The sequence below is a fragment of the Schistocerca americana genome, chromosome 1 (assembly GCF_021461395.2).
Source record: "Schistocerca americana isolate TAMUIC-IGC-003095 chromosome 1, iqSchAmer2.1, whole genome shotgun sequence".
NCBI lineage: Eukaryota > Metazoa > Arthropoda > Insecta > Orthoptera > Acrididae > Schistocerca > Schistocerca americana.
In genome coordinates, this window is record NC_060119.1 from 159,848,060 (window position 1) to 159,857,927 (window position 9,868).

At 46.6% G+C, this 9,868-nt stretch overlaps 1 pseudogene; it reads left to right on the forward strand.

Annotated features, from left to right (window-relative positions):
* The first annotated feature begins 9,274 nt into the window (after positions 1-9,274).
* On the forward strand, positions 9,275-9,392 carry LOC124556613 (annotated as a pseudogene).
* The last annotated feature ends 476 nt before the right edge of the window (positions 9,393-9,868 follow it).

The following is a 9,868-nucleotide window of genomic DNA, read 5'->3' on the forward strand; positions in this document are numbered from 1 at the left end:
TTCATCACGAGTGGTGTCTGTTCTGTCGCACATGCTCGACAGAACACCACACCTATCTGGATGAATGCACTCTATATGTCTGCTAGCCCTTGTACATGTGATGAAAATGTTCTCCTATATAGCAGTTTCACGCGCAAACGGTTACACAAACGCGTGACGTTTGGCACGACTCACAGTGGGCGTTTCGTGTGCTCCTTACTTCTCGTGTAAGTTTTAAATCTGGTGTTTTGGTTGATACTATATCTACACACAACGTTTGGTACCGATTTGTGTGTCTGACATCCGCCTGCAGCGTGACCTGTGGACTGTATCTGTTGCTCAGTCATAGCTAAGTTTGCAGGCAGCGGAGACAACCCTTGCGCTAATTTTGCCGGCAGCTCGGCGTCTTGAATCTCGGGTGAGCTGGCAGCGCCGGCGGTCGCCGCGGCGGCTAATCGAATCATCGCGGCCGCTGGCGACGCCGACACCGACGCCGGGACGCCATTGAGGGGGAGCGGGGGAGGGGGCGCTCGCGAGTCGCGCCAACTTGAGGACCCCTCCCGGTCGTGGCGCGGCCGCCCCCGCAAACATATCTCTTACGGACGGGCGGGCGCTCGGCGCTTGGCGGCGTTCCGCCCGACTGACTGCTCCGCCGCCTCCAACCCCACCGCCCCCGCACCCACCGCGCTGGCAGCTCCCAGGCCCCCACGTCCGCCGTCCCGTGACGCCGGCGTGCTTGTCGTGGGCAAGATAGCGTGCCTCCCACCAGTGGCGCGGAGACAACATCAAAGTAAACTCTGAGCGAGGAATAAGGGTGTGGCACAGTGCGGGGCGTCTTTCCCGTCAAATGAGTATGCGCGCAGAGATCTTCTTGTACAGTAAACTTGCAGCCGAGCTGACGCTGCCGCAATTCATCGTTTCACACACTCTGGGAACGAGCGCAGCACTCCCTCGAACTAAACATGATTTTCCTTTCTCTTACGTATTTTGTTGTTGCGGTTTTCAGTCCAGAGACTGGTTTGACGCAGCTCTCCATGCTACTCTATCCTATGCAAGCTTCTTCATCTCCCAGTACTTACTGCAACCTACATCCTTCCGAATCTGTTTAGTGTATTCATCTCTTCGTCTCCCCCTACGATTCCTACCGTCCACGCTGCCCTCCAATACCAAATTGGTGCCCGCATCTCGTGGTCGTGCGGTAGCGTTCTCGCTTCCCACGCCCGGGTTCCCGGGTTCCCGGGTTCGATTCCCGGCGGGGTCAGGGATTTTCTCTGCCTCGTGATGGCTGGGTGTTGTGTACTGTCCTTAGGTTAGTTAGGTTTAAGTAGTTCTAAGTTCTAGGGGACTGATGACCATAGATGTTAATTCCCATAGTGCTCAGAGCCATTTGAACCAGCCAACCAAATTGGTGATCCCTTGATGCCTCAGAATATGCCCTACCAACCGATTCCTTCTTCTCGTCAAGTTGTGCCACAAATTCCTCTTCTCTCCAATTCCGTTCAATACCTCCTCATCAGTTATGTGATCTACCCATCTAATCTTCAGCATTCTTCTGTAGCACCACATTTCGAAAGCTTCTATTCTCTTCTTGTCCAAACTATTTATCGTCCGCGTTTCACTTCCATATACGGCTGCACTCCATACAAATTCTTTCAGAAACGACTTCCTGACACTTAAATCTATACTCGATGTTAACAAATTTCTCTTCTTCAGAAACGCTTTCCTTGCCGTTGCCAGTCTACATTTTATATCGTCTCTACTTGGACCATCATCAGTTATTTTGCTCCCCAAATAGCAAAACTCATTTACTACTTTAAGCGTCTCATTTCCTAATCTAATTCCCGCAGCATCACCCGATTTAATCCGACTACAATATCCTCGTTTTGCTTTTGTTGATGTTCATCTTATACCCTTCTTTAAAGAGACAGTCCATCCCGTTCAACTGCTCTTCCAGGTCCTTTGCTCTCTCTGACAGAATTACAATGTCATCGGCGAACCTCAAAGTTTTTATTTCTTCTCCATGGATTTTCATTCCTACTCCGAATTTTTCTTTTGTTTCCTTTACTGCTTGCTGAATATAGAGATTGAATAATATCGAGGATAGTCTAAATCACTTGGCGAAATATCTACTATAGATTAACGGCACTTTCCTTGTGCTTGCTTTCTATTTTACACAGAGAAGTTACGGGATTCCTCCTAGTATCGTGTCGGACTTACTTTTGTCTGGAGTAGTGCAGCAGCACGGCGTAGCCTGGACACAAATCGTTGGAAGTCCCCTGCAGAAATGTACATCCACGCTGCCCCTATAGCCGTCCACAATTGCGATAGTGTTGGCTGTGCAGGATTTTGTGCACGAACTGACCTGTTCGATGGGATTCATGACGGGAGATCTGGGTGACCAAATTATTCGCGAAAAATTGTGGCCCAGTGACGCAGAGCGTTGTCACCTATAAGAATTCCCTCGTTGTTTCCGAACATTACGTCCATGAGTGGTTGAAAATGGTCTGCAACTAGTGGAGCATAAACATTTGCATTCAGTGATCGCTTCAGTTGGACCATTCAGTAAAACCTCGCCTATTTCGTCTATGGTGAATCCACATGCTTTCAGTGTACGATATCGGATAAATTTTTCAATATTCAGCGGAGTCTGTGGTGATTTGAAACTTCCTAGCAGCTTTCCCTTTCCGGCTAACAGCAACATCCGACACGTTGAAAACGTCATGGAACATGTTGGAAACTGATCCGTGACAGATTGTCATATGCCAGTCTTTGAACGGAATCTCTGAAAGCATTTGCTCTACTGACAAAGCATCCAGGCGCAAACTGCCCTCCTGGTGATTACGAGGGTGTGCTGCAAAGCAGTGCCTCCGAATTTTTTATTTTATTCTCAGTAATGGAGGTGTTACATGTCATGCATATTACTCAGTCGACGCAATTTGCAACACTCTGTCGCTAGAGGCTTCGAACTGTAGCGTGTAACGTGACAGGGTGTAATGTAACTATGCCGGTTCTTGAAAAACGGAGTGCTGTAATCGAATTTCTAACTCAGAAAAGGTGCCTCCAATTGAAACCCACAGGCGAAAGAAAGCTGCGTACGGTGATGATCGATCCGACATCAGTAATGTGACGGGTTATAGATGCTAGGTTCACCACTTTCATCCAGGAATATGAGAAAGTGTCCACGGAGTTTCGCCACAAAAGATCACAGACGCTAAAAAAGTTCAATACCATGTCGTCAGCAGGCAAAATCATGCATACAGTGTTCTGCGATGTGTAGGGCTTTTGGAATTCATCCCTAAAGGCACCACCACAAACTCTGCAAGGCTTTGCGAGGCCCTCACTGAATTCGAAGACTTTGTCGATACATCGAGTACCTGCTCCTTCAGCATGACAATACCAGATTACCCACGAGCGCTGCACATCTGCAACAATCCGACGCCTTGGGTTCTCTGTCATCGACCGTCCTTCATGGAATCCTGCCTGGGCTCCAACCGATTTTCATCTGTTTCCAAAACTTAAAGAACATCTTCCAGGATTTCACTTTGGCAGTGATACAGTGGTGCAAGCAAAGGTGAGGTTGTGCCCCTGTCAACAAAGTCGAACATTCTACACTGACGGTATGTACGAACTCATGTCTCGTAGGAGAAATGTGTTCGTCGCCAGCTTGGCTACGTTGAGAAATAAATAAATGGACAGGAAGAATAATTATTTCGAATGTTAAGTGTTTCTTTTTATTATAAAAGCTGTAAGAGTTTCACGAAAAAAAGTCGGAAGCATTACTTTTCGGCATGCTTCGTAGTTGGCTACAGTAGTCACCCAATTGATTCTATCTGACCAGGGCCTCCTCTTCTCTTGCGATTGTCGGTTCTTCACAGGAAGATCAAGTGTGCTACTTAGTTCTACATACGCCATTTAGATCTGTTTGACCAAATATGAAGTATCTGTGCCACTTACCAGTGAGCCATATGATGGTGCATTCTTACCGGACACTTACAACGACACCGCGCAGATATCTTCTAGTGTTGGTCCTCATTAAATACAAAAAACTAATTACCACACGGCACCCTACCTTACCAAACTGGTGCGTCGTTTAGTTTTAGTATCTAAGTCCATTCTCATATAGGATGGTTGTGAGACATCGGCTGTGCATTATAAAATCTCAAATCAAACCATTATCAGCCGTTTATACTTCCAGTTTTATTTTAATTTAGCGACCAGTCGGCAGATGACGATCTAAAGGTTAAAAGAAGTGTACGGATATCAGTGAGTGTACGACAGCATCTATTTTCATTGTACATGAGGCGGAATTCTTCCTACATATCAGTAAGTGAATGTGAAGATCGTGTAATTCAACGCTGAAACTAGTAGCAAAAGTAAAATAAAACTAGAAGTTTATACGGCTGAAGGTGTTTTGATTTGACAATTTATTGGCTTTTCACTCCACTTGCGTCTTGATAAGATGCTGCGGCGTGCGGATTTCTACGTTCGCTACTACACCAGACATGTGCCACTCACACATCACGTCGCGGCTCGTCTCCCCTTTTCTTCTCTACCCATCCCCATGTCATTCCTCCTGCAACCACTGTGCTACCCATGAGACACACCGCTCCTCACTCTGTCTTTCCCAACGACCGTCTTCCCCACTACCCACCTCAGCTCCCACCTCTCATCTCCATAGCTTTCCCATCTAATAGATCACCGAGCGAGGTGGCGAGTGGTTACCTTACTGAACTCGCATTTGGGAGGACGACGGTTCAAACCCGCGTCGGGCCATGCTAAGTTAGGTTTTCCGTCATTTCCCTAAATCGTTTCAGGCAGGTTCTAGGATGGTTCCTTCCCTAAACGAATGAGAACGATGACCTGTCTGTATAGTCCCTCCCCCAAAACAACCAACAAACCAACAATGCACCTGCAAACCAAACAAGTATTACATAACCTTTATTACGATGTATTTAAAACTCTGTTGACATCCCTCGTGCATGTGTTGGTTACCAGAGCTGCGCAATGCCAGTAACGTCTACGCGTCAGAGGCTAAAGCGTTGGGCCCAGAGCACGGCAGCTAGAGCGGCAGCATCCGTTTGCTCGCTCCAGACGTAGACCGCAGATAGGGTGCAGAGATAGCTCCGCCGGATCCGAACTGAAGCACTGTGCGCCCGCCGTAAACACACCCGATCGCCGCTGCTACCCGACTCGCTTCATTTCCGGCCCAGGGCGAGCGCCGGTGGCCAAGGTTACCAGGAGTTCTTGCACCGCGCCCTCTGCCTCCTGACTTGCAGCAGGAAATTAGACCCCGCCTGCCTTATCGATGGGTTCACGCCTTATTGCGGCGCGCCCAAAGGGGCGAACGTTTTGCATGTGACTATCAGAGACGTGGAAGGCAAGTTACGGCACTCTGATTCCCGTCCAGAAACAGGTTTCTCAAATTGCCACCACGTCCTGCCCAGCATCAGACAGCACATTTCTTTCATTAGACACAACCATCCGCAATGGGCTTTTCCGTTTCTGGAGCAGTAATGGTGTGGTCTACAAGTTTCTAACGGTAGCTCAGTGTTTTAGAGAGATTGGCCACCCTCTGACACAAAAAAAAGAAAAAATTTTGTGGAAAAATCGCTTGGAAACAAATAGAAAAAAATGGAAGTGTCTTTCAGTAAGAACCTAAACGCGATGGGTTCCGGTTACATTCCAGCTACTACTTAAATCAGCAATGCTGGCCGAAGATCTCCGAGATGTGGAATGGTACTAATTCTGCCAATGGCCTTATCAAAGAGAGCAGAAGAATGGACAGAGTTTGGGATAGTTAACAGCCGTCAAAACGTGGAAAAATCAGGAATTATAAACGACATAAGAATGCAAGACACATAAGATACATACACAGCACATGTGGTCTGTAGCTGAAAAAATGACATGATGATTCCTCCATTGGGAAACGATTCCGGATCTCCGGGAAGAGACTTCTGTGGGGGAGGGACAATGAGTGAAAGATGGTGTAAGCGACGAAGGGATAACTTTCGAGTCGGAGAACGACATTTCAGGAGTCTGAAGGTGGTAGGGAAAATATAAAATCTGAAAAAGGACTGAAAAGTCTCTGACTAGAGAACTCGTGATCAGTGAAGTGAAATGAAAAGAAAATAAAGATTTATGATCAGCAGCGCCATGAAATGTTATAACGGCAGTAGAATTCGTTATGAATAGGAAGGTAGGATATAGAGTGACTTACTGTGAATAGTTCACTGATAGGGTTGCTCTCATCAGACACGAAAACAATGACAACACAAATTTTCGAGTGTACACATCGACGTAACAAGGAGAGATAAAGAACATATGTGAGGATACTGAGGGGGAAATTCGGTATGTAAAGGGAAAAAATCTAATTATCATGCGGATTTGTAACACGGTAGGAGGAGAAGGAGTAGAAGAACAAGAGAATATGACGCTGGTATTAGTAATGCAGGAGAGTAAAGGCTTCAGTTTTGAATTTCTCCTGAACACCGTTCAAAAAACCCGAGAGAGGGAGATATGCCCGGAAAAGGCCTCACGGTTAGACATTCCGAAATCAGATATTGGATTATAAGGGGTGCCTAGGATCTGTTATAAACTCAGGTCACAATTTAATAATCATGAAGAGTAGACTAAGATTCAGGAGAATCGTTGCCGGCCGTGGTGGCCGAGCGGTTCTAGGCGCTTCAGTCCAGAACCGCGCGACTGCTACGGTCGCAGGTTCGAATCCTGCCTCGGGCGTGGATGTGTGTGATGTCCTTAGGTTAGTTAGGTTTAAGTAGTTCTAAGTTCTAGGGGACTGATGACCTCAGATGTTAAGTCCCATAGTGCTCAGAGCCATTTGAACCATTTGAACCAGGAGAATCGTTCGGAGGAGTCAATATGGAAATAAGTGGCGCAATGAAGTACTCAGAAATGCGCAGATGCAAGAAAGTCGTCTTAGGCTATAACGATGCAGTGATGAATATCACTGAATTGATTGCTCCAAAAACAGCAACAACAGAAGGTGGATTTATAAACATGGGTACAATGAAGGTAACGGCGAAGAAACCGTGAATAATAAAAGAAATACTGATGCACGACAGAAGGAAGGACAAAAATGTAATGGAAAAACAGGACACCACACTGTAAGACTCTTAAAAACGAAAGTCATAAGAAGTGCTGGGAAGCCATAGAGAAATGTTTGAAGAAATGGATAAAGAAAAGATGGTCAAGGTGATTAATTCGACATATAGAAAACATCTTCTGTGAAATTAAAAGGACGGGCATCCTACTATCAAGCGCAGAGAAGAAACTGGATGGATCGAAAGAGTACATTTCATGTCCCTACAAGGGAGAGGACGAGTCTGATGCGGCTATAAAACAGATGTGGGCAATCTTTGGGGACCCAGGGGCCCGGTTCACATACACTGACGAAATAAATAACAGCAGCACCAAGAAAGAATTGTGCGACATAAATAAAAGATGGTAGACATCTCTCTACATCTGACAGATCGTATCTATTCCAATTTTGCGACAGTCGCACCAGAGTGGCGCTAGTAGCTCCACGTTGTAATTGTCGTGAGTCTTAGATAGCTTTGAGATTGGACATGGTGGGTTGATGTACGTAAGTACTGCCTTTAAGGCGACAAAGACACCACTAACAACTCACTGACTTTGAAAGAGAAAGTGTAATAGGGCTACGGGAAGTTGGATGATCCTTCTGTGATATTCCAGAAAGACTTGGCAGGAGAATGTACAGTCCCAAGAAGATAAGGCTCCTGACAGCTGCATGGCACTATCCGAGAGAGAAGAAATGTGCAAATGTGTGTGAATTCCGAAGGGACCAAATTGCTGAGGTCATTGATCCCTAGACTTACACACATTTTAAACTACCTTACACTAACTTACGTTACGAACATAACACACACCCTTGCCCGAGGGAGGATTCGTACCTCCGGCCGGAGGGAACACGCAATCAGTGACATGGCGCCTCCAACCGCGCGGCCACTCCGCGCGGCAAGAGGGAAGACCACCGTGTCCGGTACATGGCGCTGGCACATCGTACTGCATCTGTAGTAGCAATCTGAGCAGCAGTTGCCACCACAGTGACCAAAAAAAAACATTGTGCTCTGTCTGACGGCAGGTCTTGTCACGGGGGAAGCCTCGTCAGAGAGATCCACCGCATGAGCGTCTTGGGAAGTGATTCCAGTGGTGACAGTGACAAAACGAACAATTATAAATTGATCATTTCAAGGACAGCGCCCAGCCAGACGTCCTGTGGTTTGGGTTTCAGTGACCCCAAACCACCGTCATTTGCGACTTCAGTGCTTTCAAGCGAGAGCTCATTGGAGGACAGAGTGGTGGTCTGTTGCGTTTTTTGACGAAAACTGATTCTGCCACGGTGCCAGTGATAGCTCTGAGTTGGTTAGAATGAGTCCAGGTGAGTCTAGACACACCTGCCCGCAGTCTAGACACAGTGGACCTATACCTGGAGTTATGGTCCGTAATACGATAGTGTATGACAGCAGGAGCACTTTCGTGGTTCTCCCACTTATCCTGAACGATGATTCGATCTGTTGTGTTGCCGTTCATCAACAGCATTCCAGAGACTGGTTTCCAGTATGATAACTCTGGCCCACACACTGCTGTTGTTGCCAAACATTCTGCACAGCGTGTCGACTCGTTGCCTTGGCCTGCTCGATCACCAGATCAGTCTCCAATTAAGCACATTTGGGACATCATCAGACAACTCCAGCGTCGTCTAGAAACGCCATTAAACGCCCTGTATTGACTGACCAAGTGCAATAGGCGTGTACCTCCATTGCACGAACCGACATCCGGCACCTGCACCACACAATGCATGCACGTTAGCATGCTTGCATTCAACATTCTGGCGGTTACACCGGTTATTAATGTAGCAACACTTCACATTAGCTATGGCTTGTCTCTCCCTGTGATATTGCAATGTTAATCACTTCTATATGTTACCTAGACAAATGTATTTCCAAAATTTCATTACCTTGCATTAATTATGGTTCGGTATTGTCATTTTTTTCCATCGATGTATTTCCTTGAGCTTGTAACTTGCTGTCAAAATGATGGCGACCGTGACATTAATATTTATGAGGTAACACACCGATATGAATGACATGAATGGAACCCGAAAGCCTACACCAACAAATTATGCCTCAAACCATGTGTTTTGGTGAACACACTCATTATATGTTCACCGCAGGTTCACATGTTTACATATATTTACGTGTAGTGAACATTGTTTTTATACTTACTACGTTTTGGAATAGCTGTCTTAAAAACTGCCAACGGCCTTCCCGCAATGGTATCACCGGTTCCCGTCAGATCACCGAAGTTAGGCGCTGTCGGGCTGGGCTAGCACTTGGATGGGTGACCATCCGGTCTGCCGAGAGCTGTTGGCAAGCCGAGTGCACTCAGCCCTTGTGAAGCCAACTGAGGCGACTACTTGATTGAGAAGTAGCAGCTCCGGTCTCGGAAACTGACATACGGCCGGGAGAACGGTGTGCTGACCACATGCCCCTCCATATCCGCATCCAATGACGCCTATGGGCTGAGGATGACACGGCGGCCGGTCGGTACCGCTGGGTCTTCATGGCCTGTTCGGGAGGAGCTTACTTTTACTTTTAGTCTTAAAAACTACCAGTGCGAAATTCTGTAACCCCATTTGTATAGAAATAATTTTACCAACACTTGGATAAATTTAAACATCTGAAAATGAAGTACCAAGCATCCTGAAATGTGATCGTGGGAAAACAAACGCCTATGAAAGCAACTGGTTGCAGTAAATTCACACAAATTACAAAACTCGATGTATTCCACATCTTCTCCTACGCCACCGGACCGATTTCAATCAAACTCTGTATACATTTCACTGACT